The sequence below is a fragment of the Cynocephalus volans genome, chromosome X (assembly GCF_027409185.1).
Source record: "Cynocephalus volans isolate mCynVol1 chromosome X, mCynVol1.pri, whole genome shotgun sequence".
NCBI lineage: Eukaryota > Metazoa > Chordata > Mammalia > Dermoptera > Cynocephalidae > Cynocephalus > Cynocephalus volans.
In genome coordinates, this window is record NC_084478.1 from 47184257 (window position 1) to 47196026 (window position 11770).

An 11770-nucleotide genomic window follows, 5' to 3' on the forward strand; every position below is an offset into this window, starting at 1 on the left:
CAAGAATGCATAATAATCTTAAAGATGCAACTAAAAGCAGAGTTTCAAATGCCTAAATTAAAAACTGACAGAACTGAAACAAGAAATAGACACAACCATGATTATAGTTGGGATCTTCAATACTCTGCAGTAGGAATCAAAAGAACCGGTAGAAAGGAAATCATTAAGGATATAGAACTTAACAACACTGTCAAACAACAGGATAAAGTTAAAATTTATAATACACTGACCCACTAACAACAACAAAATACACGAGGATTTTATGCACACATGGAACATTCACTAAGAACAACCATATGCTGGGTCATAAAATATGTCTTAAAATTGCAAAATAATTGAAATCATACAAACTATATTTTCCATCACAATGGAATTAAACTAGAAATCAATATCAGAAACAAAACGGGAAAATCTCCAATTAAAAATTAAGCAACATAGTCGTAAATAACATGTAGCTCAAAGAGAATTTCTCAATGAAAATTAAAAATATGCATTCAATTAAATGAAAAGAAAAATGAAACATTTCAAAATTTGTGGATTGCAAATAAAGGAATGCTTTTAAGAAAATGTATATCATTAAACGTTTATATTAGAAAAAAAGAAATATCACAAATCAATAATCTAAGTTTCCTTCTCAGGAAAATAGAAAATCAGACAGATGGAAAGAAATACATAAAGACATGAAATCAATGAAATTGAAAATAAAAACAATAAAGAAAGTCAGTAAACTCAAACTCTGGTTCTTTCAAAAGATAGCATAAAATTGATAAACGCCCAGCATCGCTGACAAAGAAAAAAGCAGAGATGATAGAAATGAACAACATCAGAAAAGAAAGAAAAAATACTCCTACAGACCAGAGACATTAATAGGATAGTAGGAAAATATTATGAACCACTTTATATACATATATTTGACAACCCAGAAAGAAAGTAACCAATTCCTTGGACACTATTAACTACCGAAACTCTTCCAAGTTAAAATAGGTAGCCGGAATAATCCTATGACGATTTTAAAAGTGGAATTCATAACTAAAAATCTGAAAAAAAAAAATTCTCTTGGCCCAGATGGTTTCACTGGCAAATCCTATCAAACATATAAAAAAGAAATAACACGGATTCTATCCAACCTCATCCAGAAAATATAAAAGAAGAACTTTCCAACTCATTAATGAGGCCACCATTACTGTCACACCAAAACAAGACAAAGACAATAAAATAAAGGAAAACTACAAAACAATATCCCTCTTGAACAAAAGCATTTAACAAAATATTAGCAAACCAAGTCCAGCAAACAAAAAATAATAAGCCATGAAAAAGTGCTGTTTATTCTAGGAAATATAGGGCTAGTTGAATATTCAAAATCAACTAATACTATTCACTGTATTAACAGAAGAGAGAAGGAAAACCACATGAACATAGCAAATAGTACACGAAAAAAGTCTGATGAAATTCAACACCCATTAATTATAAAACTTTGCAGCACACTAGGAATAGAAAAGAACTTTAAGAGTAATGAAGAGCATCTATAAACAAATAAATGAACGAACAAACAGAAACCCCTTACAGTGAATATCAGACTTAATGGTGCACGATTGAGTGCTTTCCCATTAAGATTGGGAATAAGGCAAGTTGATGCACTCTCATCATCACTCCTCTATTACATAGTACTGGAAGTCGTAGCCACTTCAATACTACAGGAAAAGGAAATAAAAGGCATGCAGATTGGAAACAACAAAATAAAAAATGCTTCAATTTGCAGATGATATGATTGCCTAAAATATCCCAAAGAATCTACCAAAAAAAAAAAATCCCCCCAATTTTTTAGCTAATAAGTTACTTTAATAAATTTGCAGGATATAATCAAGGTGGCAGAACATAATCATAGTTTTACATACTAGCAATAACAACTGGAAACCAAAATTAAAATTCATAGTACTATATACAGTAACTAAAAAGTTAAATACTTAGTTTTATATTAAATAAAACATGTACCCAATCTGTAAGCTGAAAACTGTAAAATGCCAGTGGAAGAAATTAAAAACTTAAAGAGAAACACCATATCCATGAATTAAAATAATCATCATAGTAAAGCTGGGAAATTTCCTCAAATGGATCTTTAAGTTTAAGACATTTACTATGAAAATGCCAGCTGTACATTTTGTAGATATACACAAGCTGATTCTTTTTAAATTAATTTATTATTATAATAATTATTATTATTTTACATTCTAAGATGTTGTTGTGGAGCAGTTGGGAAACAAGCTGATTCTTAAGGAACTAGAACAGATAAAACAATTTTGAAGAAAATAAAGTTGGAGGAACTACATCACCCAGTGGTAATACTAACTATGTAAATTCATTCATCAAGTCAGTGTGGTATTAACAGAAAGATAGGCATATAGACCAATCAACCAAAATAATTTATAAGTAAACTCATAATAATATAACCAACTGATTTTTGACAACCTATCAGAAGCAATTCATTAGAGAAAGGGAAGTCTTTTTAACAAATGATGTTGTCAAAATTGGGCTTCTACAGAATAAAAAAAGTGAATCATAGCCTAAATCTCATACCTTCGATAAAAATTATTTAAAATGGATCACAGCTCCAAATATAAAACATAAAGGTGTAAAACTTTTAGCAAAAAATGTAGGTGAAAATTTTGGTGACCTAGATAGAAGTCAGTGAAGAGTTCTTAGACTTGAATTCAAAACCACAGTCCATAAAAGAAATCATTGATAAACTGAACTTTATCAAAATTAAAAACATTTGGCTGCCAAAGACACCATTAAGTGAATAAAAGACAAGTCACATTCTGGGAAAAAATGTACAAATCACATATCTGACAAAGGACTTCTATCCCCAAGAACTCCTTAAATTCAGCATTAATAAAAAAAGAGTCCAATTTTATAAAAAAGGCATAGAATTTGAACACACACTTTACCAAAGAGTGTGAATGGAAGAGAGTAGATGGGGGGCAGATGGAAAGATGGTCAACATTATTGTCCTTTAGAGAAAAGTAAATTATCAGGTATATAAAATGGCTCAGGCTCTCTGGAAAACAATCTAGAAGGTTCTTATAAAATTAAGCATATTTTTACCATACGATTCAGCAGGCCCTTCCTGAGTATTCACCCTGCAGAGGTTAAAATTGTTCACTGCAGCTTTATTTATAATAGTGAAAAACTGAAAACAACCCAAATGTCTTTCAACAGATGAATGGATAGACCATGGTACATCCATGCAATGGAATACTACTCAGCAATAAAAGGAACAACCAATTGATACAACAAAAAACTTGGATGGATCTCAAGGGCATTTTGATGAGTAAAAAATAACAGCCTCTAATAGTTATTCCATTAACATAAAATTCTTAAAATTATAATATTATCATAACTGAGAAAAGATCAGTGGTTTTTAGGGCTAGTTGAGGGTAAGTATAATTATAAAGAGGACATACTAGGGCATTTCTCTGATCTGTCGGGACAATCTGTATTCTGATCATAATGGTGGTTAAAAAAATCTATACATGTGGAAAATTAAAAAAATCTATACATCAAATCAAGCAACATGAAACAAACCGAAAGCAATAAAAACAATGACTGCATGATAGCCATGACTAAATTTGAATTAGACTTCAGTTAATAAGTTTAGACCAATGTCATTTTCCAAATTTTCATAATTATACTATCATTATGTAAGTTCGTATCATCCGAGAAAGCTGGGAGAAAAGTGTACAGGAACTCTCTGTACTATGTTTGCAATTTCTACAAATCTAAAATAATTTCAGAATAAAATGTTGAAGGACTTTTGGTTTTAGCTTCAACATAAAGAGCTTAGGAGCCATCACTTCCATCTTTACAACAAGAAATAGGAAAAGAAAAAATAAAAAGAAAATCAAGACTTTCCTTGGATCCAACAGAGAGCTGAGGTTACAGAGGCCACAGGACAAACTGCCATCCTGAAATCTGGAAAAAAGAAAAAAAAAAAAACAGGCACATTCAGATAAGTACAGTAATTTGCTTACCTGAAGTGGAAGTTGCTGGAAGCCATAGCAGTAGAATCAACTACTTCACCAGTCATGCTGACAAATTGCTGTAGGCTGAATGCAAACTAGTGTGAGATTGCAAAATTCCCAGGGGTTGCAATCACAGAGGGGACCCCAGACTTTTACAGGGTTTCCCTCCAAGAACCCCACCAGGTTCTCACAAGGAGGTCCTGAGAGAAATCCCATGGTGCCTCTGGCAGAAGGAGAGGGATAAATAACTATTGTGTAATCTCCCAGATTCTTCTCCATAACAGAGGTCTATTCTCTAGGGTAACAAAGAAACCTTATCCTACTTGGGAAATTACTTTCCACCCCACTCTAGCCCATTTCAGCCTTCCTGTTTCACCTAAGAAAAAACTTAGTCAGCATAGAATAGGGCTCCAAAGAAACAGATTGGTTTCCGTGAAGCCAAGTAAGGAAGCAGAGGACTGGGGTGGGTGTGTGGGGAGCGATACTCTTGGAGGAAGGACGGAAACATTTATGATTACTCTCCCTAGAAGCAGGACAACTAAAACACTGAAATTTAATTAAAAAAAAAAAATAGAACACTTTCCCTCTCCCACATCATACCACCACAACAGCAAGCCTCCAGTATAAGAACAGCGGATTACAGCTGAAAAATTTGCAGGACACAAATGCTCTCTGAGGACCAATATAAAGAAAAACCCGAAAGCAAGGAGAGAAGACAAAATCAAAGACACTAGAGGAATTCAAAGCTTCTGGTACCTATAGCTACAACAAACATTAAACAGGCCAACTCCTAACCGTGTTAATATCAATCTTCACACTAAAAACATACTTTCCACAGTAGCTAACACATGTCTGGTTTCAACAAAAACTTATAAGGTATACTAAAAAGCAAGAAATAACACAATCTAAAGAGACAGAGCAAGCATCAGAACCAGACTCATCCATTTAATAGATGTTGAAATCATCAAAGAAATTAAAATAAGTACGATTAGTATTTTAAGGGCCCTAATTGAAAAGATAGACAACATGCAGTATTAAATGGGTAATGTTGTCAGAGAGATGAAAATTGTAAGAATCAAAAATGAATGCCAGCAATAAAAAACAAGGTAAGAGAAACGCAGATTGCCTTTGACAGGCATATTAGTAAATGTGACACAGCTGAAGAGATAATCAGGAAACCTGAAAATAGGTTGATAGAAACCTCCCCAATTAAAACAGAAGAAAAATTGAAAATTAACAGAGCATCCAAGAACCATAAGATCATATCAAAGGTATAGTATACAGGTGATTAGAATGTCAGAAAACAGAGAAAGAATGGGGCAGAAAGAAATATCTGAAGCAATAAGAGCCAAGGACTTTCTATGATAAGTGAGAGACACAAAACCATAGATCCAAGCAACTCAGAAAATACCTGTAAGATAAGTAGCAAAACTATCAAGGTACACCTAAGATATCATTAGGGGGTGACACATTTTCTATAGAGGAAGAAAGCGAAAAAATTACAGCAAACTTTTTAACAGTAACCAGACAAGCAAGAAGAGAGTGAAGGTAAATCCTTGAAGAGTTAACAGAAAAAAAAAAGTGCAATTATCCAACACAATTATCCTTCAGAGGTGAAAGAAAAATAACGATTTTCCCACTCAAAAACTGGGGCAATTCATTGCTAGCATATCTACTATACAAGAAATGTAAAAATAAGTTCAGCACGCCTAAGGAAAATGATATAGGTCAGAAATGTTGATGAACACAAAAGAAGAGCATCAGAGAAGGAATAAATGGGGAAAAATATTTAATTTTTATCATTCTTAATCTACAAAATTGTTTTTTTTTTTTTTTTTTTTTTTTTTCTCATCTATCCCTTACCCATACCTTTACTTTCTGGTGGTATATTTCAAGCAAGTCCATGACATCGTATTATTTTACCCATAAATAACTCAGTATGTTTAGAATACAAGGACTTAAAAACACCACTGTACATTAACAAAGATTCTATAATATATTCTGTTTAAATAATCTCTTTTAAAATTTCCACATCTATCCCCCAATTGCTTTTTTATAGTTGCTTTGTTTGAATTGGGATCCAACAATAGTAACAATATACGGGTCAGTATAGCATACGGATAAGTGAAATAAGTGAGAACAATATCACAAGGGATGGGAGGGAGGAATGGAAACTGTTATAAAAAGGAATCTGCACTACGGGTGAAACAATACAGTGTTATTTGAAGGTGGACTTAATTATTTAAATAGGTATATTGTAAATCCTAAGAAAACCAAAGAAAAAAAAGTTTTTTTTTTTAAAGGATAAATGATATGTCACAGGAAGAGTTAAAATGGAATCATAAAATGCTGAGAACCAGAGAATGCAAAAAAAAAAAAAAAGACATAAATAACAAATGCAACAGATAGAAAAGTTACAAAAATAATAGATTTAAATACAACTATATCAATAATCACTTTAAGTGTGAATGTTCTAAACATACCAGATAAAGGCAAATTGTCGGATTGGATAAAAAATAAAAGACTCACCTATATGCTGTCAACAAGAAATCCACCTTGAATATCATGATTCAGATAGATTAAAAGTAAAGGGATGGGGAAAGTTTTAGGGCAGTTAAACTATTCTGTATGATACTGTAATGGTGTGTACGTAAAATTATGCTTTCGTTAAACCCATTAAAAATAAACCCTAATGTAAACTATGAATTGTAGTTAATAATGATGTATCAATATTATTCTTCAAGTGTAACAAATATTCCACACTAATGCAAGATGTCAATAATAAGGGAAAACAGGTGTGAGTGAGGAGGGGATACATGGGAACTCTTTATACTTCTGGCACAATTTTTCTGTAAACCTAAAACTACTCCAAAATTAAAATCTACTAATTTTTTAAAAAGCAAAGAAAATCCACATATATGGTGGACGCGTAATCAGCTTATTTTAATTGAACTAAACCTGTACTGTAATCGAACTAAATAAAAGTGCTGCTGGATCCATTGCTAACTCCTTGTCATTTTTAGCACATCAAGTCTTGTACTATGGCTATTGCCCACAACCTGCCTCTGCAGCTCCAGACCATCTTCCACACCTTCCTGCTCAATATCCAGGGTTACGTTGGAACAATGCTTCATGTTAACATAAGTTATTAACAACAGGGGAAAGTGAATGCAGAGTATAAGGGAAACTTCCCTACTACCTTTGCAACTTTTCTGTAAACATAAAACTATTTTAATTAAGCTCTTTTTAAAATAAAAGGTTTTAAATAAACACTAATAGTGCAATTTGTGGTACACTTAATCAGTGTCCACAAAGGTCTAAACTCTCATTCAACCACCCCTGCCTGGGGGCCTACCAGGGCTGACAGCAGGGGCGGGTTTCTGTGGGGCCCCTTGTTCTTCCGTGGAAGGTTCTTTCAGACTTACCTTACCTTGTGGCAAGGCTTGGATAACTCCAACTGGTGACTTGAAATCAACATCCTGGGCTAATACACTCAGCTTCAAGTCCCTACTGAGGGAATTCAGAAGAGGCTAAATCAAGAGATCCCTCTCTGAGACCTGCGAGAGATGAAAGCAGGATTTGGACTCTGTGGGACTCTTCTGACCTGTGACAGATGGTTCCCACAAGCTTCACTCAGGGTCCTTACCTTACCTCATGGCAGGGCTTGGAATTCTCCATCTGCTGACCTGACTGACACCTCTTCACTCACGTCAAAGCCTTTACTACCCTGAAATGTTAGAGGCAGAAGTATAGGGTCATTACTATGACCCCTGCTTAGGGACCCTCAAGGCAGGGGTGGGGCTCTGTGCTGGCCCCTCTTTTCTGGAGCAGGAAGTACCCTCAGTCCTCACTTAGATTTCTCAACTTACCTCCAGGACAGGCTTGCGACTCATCCCTTTGCTGAAATTAGACGGCTAGCATTAGACCAAGACGAACACTGTATGCCCCCAACATTGCCACCCTCCACCCTAGTTGAAAGAGGGTGAAGTGAAGGGACTCCCACACCTCAAAAATATGCCCGGAGCTCCCAGGACTGACATCAGGGCAGGGCAGCCTATTCTTGTGTGGGTGATTTCTCCAGACCTCCTTCAGGGTCCTCACCTTTATTTAATTCTGTTTGTGCTTGGGATTCTTCCCTTTGCTGGCTTGAGGCTGACACTATGGTCCAATGCCATGATCTCTCAGGGAAAGGTAACTAAGTGTATTACAGATCCTTTAAAAATGTAAGGAACTGCTGGTACAATTTTTTTTAATTCAGTCAAGTCAGAGTTATTACAATAATAATGATAGAGCTTCGGAGCCCAGCATCACTCTCATTCAATTATCACCATCACTCTCAATCAATGTCATGATCACTCTCAGCCAGTTTGACAATGAACTGCACCATCTACAGTAGTTCTCCATTCTTCCTGCAAAATGATTTCACCTGTGGCCAGCCCACTACCCCAGGAAATCTCTAGTGGCTACACAGACCACCAAAAAGAGCCGCTGGATGTCTGCTCTGTGGCTGCAAAGAACTCAAAAACAAAGGGAATAAGTCTAAGTTGGGCATAGTATCTAGATTTCTTTATAAGACATATTTACAACAAACCCTTTATTTGCAGAGTCACTGAAGTACTTAGCCCTGGGGAATTTCCCCATCTGACTTCCCACTGCTGGTAGCTATGCACTATCTTGCATTATTTGTTTGTATTCTCTGGCCTGTCTAGACTGTCATTGCTCACCATCCTCCCCAAACATGTATCACCAACCTCAGTGATGGAAAAGAAATACCCTTCTCCAGCTGCCATGGAAACAGCTCACAGCTGCAGTACACTGTCAAAGATGTACAGCCCACCAGAATGGTGAAGAAACATAGTGATTCCAGATTCCATCAAAAACATTACTGGACCCAGCCCCAGCCAAGGTGAGCTGAGGAGACGTGGGAGGAGCAATTGACCCCTCCCCCCAGACTTGGACTTGGAGGGGAGCACCAGGACCTCACAGCCAGCCCCAGCCCCAGCCTAGGTGACCCAAGGAGACCCCTTGGTGGCTCATACTCAGGCCACAGGTTCTGGAACAGGACTCAAGGTGGTGTAATATAACCACTACCACACCCACTGTCAGGCAAGGACAATTCAACATCACAGTAGCAGGCAGGGCCACTCCACAGGTAACCTGCTCTTCACTAGACTAAACTGATATAAAAGGTCACCGATAAAGCTTGTAAATAGAGGCAGAAATGGTTATCCACATAACCAACCTCAGTGTAATAGAAGCAGCAAACCTGTTACCAAATGACCAAACATCAATGAAAAAATACTACAAATACAAATAAACAAGAAGATATGACACCTCTGAAGGATTACAGTAATCTTCAAATTTCAGACTCCACAGAACAGGGAATCCTTGAAGTATCTGAAAAAGAATTCTGAGCAATGATCTTAAGAAAACTCAAAGAACTAAGAAAAGACTCATTTAGACAACACAAGGAAACAAGAAAAAATATCCAGAATATGAAGCAGGAAATCTACAAAGAAATTAATACTTTAAAAAAGAGAGTAACAGAACTTCTAGAAATTAAAGATTCACTCAATTAAATAAAAAAAAAAAACACAATTGAGAGCTTGCTCAGCAGGGTAGAGCAAGCAGAAGAAAGAATTTCAGAGCTTGAAGATGGTCTTTTTGAAATAACTCAAGCAGACAAAAAAAAAGAATTAAAAATAATGAGGAAATCTATGAGAGATATTAGACAACGTCAAGTGCTCTAACATCCAAATCATTGGTATTCCTGAAAGGGAGGAGAAAGGAAAAGGTATTGAAAACGTATTCAAGGAAATAGTAACAGAAAACTTCCCAGGTATATGGCGAGATACAGACCTTCAGATCTGGGAAGCTCAAAGGTCCCCAAACAGATTCAGTGCATAAAGATCCTCACCAAGACACATTATAGTAAAATTTGCAAAGCTCAAAGACAGAGAGAGAATTCCAAAAGCAGTGAGGGAAAAGCAACAAGTCACCTATAGGTGAGCCTCCATGAAACTAACAGCAGACTTCTCAACTGAAACCCTACAGGCCAGAAGAAAGTGGAATGATATATTCAAAATACTAGAAGAAAAAAATTGCCAGCCAAGAATTCTTTACCCAGCAAGACTCTCTTTCAGAAATGAGGGAGAAATAGTATATTTCCCAGATAAACAAAAGTTGTGGGAGTTCACCACCACACAACCAGCCCTGCATGAAATTCTCAAGGGAGTCTTACATCCGGAATCTGAATAATGGTGGCCACTATCACAAATATACAAGAAAGAGCAAAACCCACTGTTAAAACAAAAATGCCAATGAGAAAGAGAAAGAAGCTAAGTCATCCCACCTTAAATTCCCAACTAACGTTGCAGAAGAGAAGTAAAAGGGGAAGTAATGATCAAAAGATATTAAAACCATCTAAGCAAGAAGCAATTAAATGACAGGAATTAAACAATACTTGTCAATAACTACCCTAAATGTGAATGGACTAAACTCCCCATTCAAAAAACACAGACTGACTGATTGCATTAAAAACTAGACCCAAGCATATGCTGTCTTCAAGAGACCAACCTCACCTGTACAGACACACACAGACTAAAAGTGAAGGGATGGAAAAAGATATAATATGCAAATGCAAACCCAAAGTGAGCAGGAGTAGCTATTCTTATAGAGGAGAAAATAGACTTTAAGCCAAAAAACATAAAAAGAGACAAAGAAGGCCACTATATAATGATAAAAATATCTATCCAGCTGGAAGACATAACAACCATAAATATGCATGCACCCAATACTGGAGCACCCAGATATATAAAGCAAACACTCTTAGACTTAAAGAAATAGGCTCTAATATGTTAATAGTGGGTGATCTGAACACCCCTCTCTCAGCATGGGACAGATCTTCCAGGCAAAAGATCAACAAAGAGACACAGTGCTTAATCTACACTTTAAACCAACTGGATCTGGCAGATATATACAGAACATTTCACCCAAAAACTAAAGAATATACTTTCTTTCCATCAGTCCATAGAACATTCTCCAGGATAGACCACATATTAGGTCACAAATCTAGTCTCACCAAATTTTCAAAAATTGAAATCATATCAAGTGTCTTTTCAGACCACAATGGATTAAAACCGGAAGTTAATAATAAGCAAAACACTGGAAACTATACAAATACATGGAAACTAAACAATAGGCTCCTGAACAACCTATGGGTCCAAGAATAAATTAAACAGGAAATCAAAAAATTACTTGAAACCAATGAAAATAAAGATACATCATATCAAAACCTGTGGGATACTGCAAAGGCAGTACTAAGAGGTAAATTTATCATAATAAGTTCTTACATCAAAAGAACGGAAAGGCTCTTTTGCTCTCTCTGCTCTCTCTGCTTCCACCATCTTGCAGTGTGAGACCCCTGGCTCACTGTCGCCACCACCAGATGGACTCTGGACTTCCCAGCCTCAGAAACTGACTTTTTGGAATTTGAAACTTCAGAGTTGTGAACCAGAGTACTTAGTAGAAGAAATTTCTAAGCAGTAAACTTTAAGGAAGCTGCATGGCTACTTCTAACAGCCTACACTGAGTTATAGTGGCAAAGACATGACACAAAACCAGAATTTAAAAGGGAAGCAGAGTGTAATGATTTGGAAAATTTGCACCTGGCCATGTGGTAGAGAAGCAGAGAGCATTTTTGGAAGAAAAATTCAATGGTACTAAGAAGATTAACACAAAAGAACTTGATT